Here is a 6955-nt window from a genome sequence, read left to right on the forward strand (position 1 = left end):
TCCTGGCTCCCTCTGTCTCTGGTGCTGATCTCCAGTCTCCCTCTCTCTCTGGTGATGATCTCCTGGCTCCCTCTGTCCCTGGTGATTATCTCCAGGCTCCCTCTGTCCCTGGTGTTGATCTCCTGGCTATCTCTGTCCCTGGTGATGATCTCCTGGCTCCCTCTGTCCCAGGTGATGATCTCCTAGCTTCCTCTGTCCCTGGTGATGATCTCCTGGCTCCCTCTGTCCCAGGTGATGATCTCCTAGCTCCCTCTGTCCCTGGTGATGATCTCCTGACTCCGTCTGTCCCAGGTGATGATCTCCTGATTCCCTCTATCCCTGGTGATGATCTGCTGATTCCTGTGTCCCAGGTGATGATCTCCTAGCTCCCTCTGTCCCTGGTGCTAATCTTCTGGCTCCCTCTGTCTCTGGTGATGATCTCCTGGCTCCCTCTGTCCCTATTGATGATCTCCTGGCTTCCTTTGTCCCAGGTGATCTCCTGGCTCCCTTTGTCCCTGGTGATGATCTCCAGGCTCCCTCTCTCCCTGATGCTGATCTCCTGGCTCCCTCTGTCCCTGGTGATTGACTGGGTCCCTTTGTCCCAGGTGATGATATCTAGGTTCCCTCTGTCCCTGGTGATGATCTTCTGGCTCCCTCTGTCCCTGGTGCTGATCTCCTGATTCCTCTGTCCCTGGTGATGATCTCCTGGCTCCCTCTGTCCCTGGTGATGATCTCCTGGCTCCCTCTGTCCCAGGTGATGATCTCCCGGCTCCCTCTGTCCCAGGTGATGATCTCCTGGCTCCCTCTGTCCCTGGTGATTGACTGGGTCCCTTTGTCCTAGGTGATGATATCTAGGTTCCCTCTGTCCCTGGTGATGATCTTCTGGCTCCCTCTGTCCCTGGTGATGATCTCCAGGCTCCCTCTGTCCCTGGTGCTGATCTCCTGATTCCTCTGTCCCTGGTGATGATCTCCTGGCTCCCTCTGTCCCTGGTGATGATCTCCTGGCTCCCTCTGTCCCAGGTGATGATCTCCCGGCTCCCTCTGTCCCAGGTGATGATCTCCTGGCTCCCTCTGTCCCAGGTGATGATCTCCCGGCTCCCTCTGTCCCAGGTGATGATCTCCTGGCTCCCTCTGTCCCTGGTGATGATCTCCTGGCTCCCTCTGTCCCAGGTGATGATCTCCTAGCTCCCTCTGTCCCTGGTGATGATCTCCTGGCCCCCTTTGTCCCAGGTGATGATCTCCTGGCTCCCTCTGTCCCAGGTGATGATCTCCCGGCTCCCTTTGTCCCAGGTGATGATCTCCCGGCTCCCTCTGTCCCTGGTGATGATCTCCTGGCTCCCTTTGTCCCAGGTGATGATCTTCTGGATCCCTCTGTCCTTGGTGCTGATCTCCTGGATCCCTCTGTCCCTGGTGCTGATCTGGGTTCCTCTGTTCCTTATTCTGATCTCCTGTCTTCCTCTGAACTCTCTTCAGCCGATGTTCGCACTGAACTCTCTTCTGCTTCGGCTTCTAGTTCTGGAAGAGAATGATAATTCAGAGAGGGGGCTCCTCTCTCATTAAGGAATCTGGTCCTGTGGGAAGAGGGCAGCAGCGAGGTTTTCACAGCAAATCATCATGTGGAGAAGGGGGACTTTGTTATTGGAAAGTCTGGGAGGAGTGGTCCCGAGCTTCTGTAGTAATCACTGCACATATAGTGTCACAAATACCTGCACCCCGTGATCATCAGCAACCATCATATAACAGATTGCTGGGAAATAAAAACTCAACAGTCAGGAAAGCAACAAGAAGATGAGTCCTGGAGAAACGAGGAAAGGATACGACTGTGGAGTATATAAAAAGAGGTTGATACGGCTGTGGTCTACAGAGTAAGGTGTAGATATGACTGTAGTGTGTATAGTAAGGTGTAGATGTGACTGCAGTGTGTATAGTAAGGTGTAGATATGACTGTAGTGTGTATAGTAAGGTGTAGATGTGACTGCAGTGTGTATAGTAAGGTGTAGATATGACTGTAGTGTGTATAGTAAGGTGTAGATGTGACTGTAGTGTGTATAGTAAGGTGTAGATGTGACTGTAGTGTGTATAGTAAGGTGTAGATGTGACTGTAGTGTGTATAGTAAGGTGTAGATGTGACTGTAGTGTGTATAGTAAGGTGTAGATGTGACTGTAGTGTGTATAGTAAGGTGTAGATGTGACTGTAGTGTGTATAGTAAAGTGTAGATGTGACTGTAGTGTGTATAGTAAGGTGTAGATGTGACTGTAGTGTGTATAGTAAGGTGTAGATGTGACTGTAGTGTGTATAGTAAAGTGTAGATGTGACTGTAGTGTGTATAGTAAGGTGTAGATGTGACTGCAGTGTGTATAGTAAGGTGTAGATATGACTGTAGTGTGTATAGTAAGGTGTAGATGTGACTGTAGTGTGTATAGTAAGGTGTAGATATGACTATAGTGTGTATAGTAAAGTGTAGATGTCACTGTAGTGTGTATAGTAAGGTGTAGATGTGACTGTAGTGTGTATAGTAAGGTGTAGATGTGACTGTAGTGTGTATAGTAAGGTGTAGATGTGACTGTAGTGTGTATAGTAAGGTGTAGATGTGACTGGAGTGTGTATAGTAAGGTGTAGATGTGACTGTAGTGCGTATAGTAAGGTGTAGATATGACTGTAGTGTATATAGTAAAGTGTAGATGTGACTGTAGTGTGTATAGTAAGGTGTAGATATGACTGTAGTGTGTATAGTAAGGTGTAGATGTGACTGTAGTGTGTATAGTAAGGTGTAGATTCGACTGTAGTGTGTATAGTAAGGTGTAGATTCGACTGTAGTGTGTATAGTAAGGTGTAGATGTGACTGTAGTGTGTATAGTAAGGTGTAGATGTGACTGTAGTGTGTATAGTAAGGTGTAGATGTGACTGTAGTGTGTATAGTAAGGTGTAGATGTGACTGTAGTGTGTATAGTAAAGTGTAGATGTGACTGTAGTGTGTATAGTAAAGTGTAGATGTGACTGTAGTGTGTATAGTAAGGTGTAGATATGACTGTAGTGTGTATAGTAAGGTGTAGATGTGACTGTAGTGTGTATAGTAAGGTGTAGATGTGACTGTAGTGTGTATAGTAAGGTGTAGATGTGACTGTAGTGCGTATAGTAAGGTGTAGATATGACTGTAGTGCGTATAGTAAGGTGTAGATGTGACTGTAGTGCGTATAGTAAGGTGTAGATGTGACTGTAGTGCGTATAGTAAGGTGTAGATGTGACTGTAGTGCGTATAGTAAGGTGTAGATGTGACTGTAGTGCGTATAGTAAGGTGTAGATGTGACTGTAGTGCGTATAGTAAGGTGTAGATGTGACTGCAGTGCGTATAGTAAGGTGTAGATGTGACTGCAGTGCGTATAGTAAGGTGTAGATGTGACTGTAGTGTGTATAGTAAGATGTAGATGTGACTGCAGTGTGTATAGTAAGATGTAGATGTGACTGTAGTGTGTATAGTAAGGTGAAGATGTGACTGTAGTGTGTATAGTAAGATGCAGATGTGACTGTAGTGTGTATAGTAAGGTGTAGATATGACTGTAGTGTGTATAGTAAGGTGTATATGTGACTGTAGTGTGTATTGTAAGGTGTAGATATGACTGTAGTGTGTATTGTAAGGTGTAGATATGACTGTAGTGTGTATAGTAAGGTGTAGATATGACTGTAGTGTGTATAGTAAGGTGTAGATATGACTGTAGTGTGTATAGTAAGGTGTAGATGTGACTGTAGTGTGTATAGTAAGGTGTAGATGTGACTGTAGTGTGTATAGTAAGGTGAAAATATGACTGTAGTGTGTATAGTAAGGTGTAGATATCACTGTAGTGTGTATAGTAAGGTGTAGATGTGACTGTAGTGTGTATAGTAAGGTGTAGATATGACTGTAGTGTGTATAGTAAGATGCAGATATGACTGTAGTGTGTATAGTAAGGTGTAGATGTGACTGTAGTGTGTATAGTAAGGTGTAGATGTGACTGTAGTGCGTATAGTAAGGTGTAGATATGACTGTAGTGCGTATAGTAAGGTGTAGATGTGACTGTAGTGTGTATAGTAAGGTGTAGATGTGACTGTAGTGTGTATAGTAAGGTGTAGATGTGACTGTAGTGCGTATAGTAAGGTGTAGATGTGACTGTAGTGCGTATAGTAAGGTGTAGATGTGACTGCAGTGCGTATAGTAAGGTGTAGATGTGACTGCAGTGCGTATAGTAAGGTGTAGATGTGACTGCAGTGCGTATAGTAAGGTGTAGATGTGACTGCAGTGCGTATAGTAAGGTGTAGATGTGACTGCAGTGTGTATAGTAAGATGTAGATGTGACTGCAGTGTGTATAGTAAGATGTAGATATGACTGTAGTGTGTATAGTAAGATGTAGATGTGACTGTAGTGCGTATAGTAAGGTGAAGATGTGACTGTAGTGTGTATAGTAAGATGCAGATGTGACTGTAGTGTGTATAGTAAGGTGTAGATATGACTGTAGTGTGTATGGTAAGGTGTATATGTGACTGTAGTGTGTATTGTAAGGTGTAGATATGACTGTAGTGTCTATTGTAAGGTGTAGATATGACTGTAGTGTGTATAGTAAGGTGTAGATATGACTGTAGTGTGTATAGTAAGGTGTAGATGTGACTGTAGTGTGTATAGTAAGGTGTAGATGTGACTGTAGTGTGTATAGTAAGGTGAAAATATGACTGTAGTGTGTATAGTAAGGTGTAGATATCACTGTAGTGTGTATAGTAAGGTGTAGATGTGACTGTAGTGTGTATAGTAAGGTGTAGATATGACTGTAGTGTGTACAGTAAGGTGTAGATGTGACTGTAGTGTGTATAGTAAGGTGTAGAGGTGACTGTAGTGTGTATAGTAAGGTGTAGATGTGACTGTAATGTGTATAGTAAGGTGTAGAGGTGACTGTAGTGTGTATAGTAAGGTGTAGATGTGACTGTAGTGTGTATAGTAAGGTGTAGAGGTGACTGTAGTGTGTATAGTAAGGTGTAGATGTGACTGTAATGTGTATAGTAAGGTGTAGAGGTGACTGTAGTGTGTATAGTAAGGTGTAGATGTGACTGTAGTGTGTATAGTAAGGTGTAGATATGACTGTAATGCGTATAGTAAGGTGTAGATGTGACTGTAGTGCGTATAGTAAGGTGTAGATGTGACTGTAGTGCGTATAGTAAGGTGTAGGTATGACTATAGTGTGTATAGTAAGGTGTAGATATGACTGTAGTGTGTATAGTAAGGTGTAGATGTGACTGTAGTGTGTACAGTAAGGTGTAGATATGACTGTAGTGCGTATAGTAAGGTGTAGATATGACTGTAGTGCGTATAGTAAAGTGTAGATATGACTGTAGTGTGTATAGTAAGATGTAGATGTGACTGTAGTGTGTATAGTAAGGTGTAGATGTGACTGTAGTGTGTATAGTAAGGTGTAGATATGACTGTAGTGCGTATAGTAAGGTGTAGATATGACTGTAGTGTGTATAGTAAGGTGTAGATATGACTGTAGTGTGTATAGTAAGGTGTAGATGTGACTGTAGTGTGTATAGTAAGGTGTAGATGTGACTGTAGTGCGTATAGTAAGGTGTAGATGTGACTGTAGTGCGTATAGTAAGGTGTAGATGTGACTGCAGTGCGTATAGTAAGGTGTAGATGTGACTGCAGTGCATATAGTAAGGTGTAGATGTGACTGCAGTGCGTATAGTAAGGTGTAGATGTGACTGTAGTGTGTATAGTAAGATGTAGATGTGACTGCAGTGTGTATAGTAAGATGTAGATGTGACTGTAGTGTGTATAGTAAGGTGAAGATGTGACTGTAGTGTGTATAGTAAGATGCAGATGTGACTGTAGTGTGTATAGTAAGGTGTAGATATGACTGTAGTGTGTATAGTAAGGTGTATATGTGACTGTAGTGTGTATTGTAAGGTGTAGATATGACTGTAGTGTGTATTGTAAGGTGTAGATATGACTGTAGTGTGTATAGTAAGGTGTAGATATGACTGTAGTGTGTATAGTAAGGTGTAGATATGACTGTAGTGTGTATAGTAAGGTGTAGATGTGACTGTAGTGTGTATAGTAAGGTGTAGATGTGACTGTAGTGTGTATAGTAAGGTGAAAATATGACTGTAGTGTGTATAGTAAGGTGTAGATATCACTGTAGTGTGTATAGTAAGGTGTAGATGTGACTGTAGTGTGTATAGTAAGGTGTAGATATGACTGTAGTGTGTATAGTAAGATGCAGATATGACTGTAGTGTGTATAGTAAGGTGTAGATGTGACTGTAGTGTGTATAGTAAGGTGTAGATGTGACTGTAGTGTGTATAGTAAGGTGTAGATGTGACTGTAGTGCGTATAGTAAGGTGTAGATATGACTGTAGTGCGTATAGTAAGGTGTAGATGTGACTGTAGTGTGTATAGTAAGGTGTAGATGTGACTGTAGTGTGTATAGTAAGGTGTAGATGTGACTGTAGTGCGTATAGTAAGGTGTAGATGTGACTGTAGTGCGTATAGTAAGGTGTAGATGTGACTGTAGTGCGTATAGTAAGGTGTAGATGTGACTGCAGTGCGTATAGTAAGGTGTAGATGTGACTGCAGTGCGTATAGTAAGGTGTAGATGTGACTGCAGTGCGTATAGTAAGGTGTAGATGTGACTGCAGTGTGTATAGTAAGATGTAGATGTGACTGCAGTGTGTATAGTAAGATGTAGATATGACTGTAGTGTGTATAGTAAGATGTAGATGTGACTGTAGTGCGTATAGTAAGGTGAAGATGTGACTGTAGTGTGTATAGTAAGATGCAGATGTGACTGTAGTGTGTATAGTAAGGTGTAGATATGACTGTAGTGTGTATGGTAAGGTGTATATGTGACTGTAGTGTGTATTGTAAGGTGTAGATATGACTGTAGTGTGTATTGTAAGGTGTAGATATGACTGTAGTGTGTATAGTAAGGTGTAGATATGACTGTAGTGTG

This window comes from Phyllobates terribilis, unplaced genomic scaffold (genome assembly GCF_046119375.1).
Source record: "Phyllobates terribilis strain yellow unplaced genomic scaffold, ASM4611937v1 Scaffold_8__6_contigs__length_399053987, whole genome shotgun sequence".
Lineage (NCBI taxonomy): Eukaryota > Metazoa > Chordata > Amphibia > Anura > Dendrobatidae > Phyllobates > Phyllobates terribilis.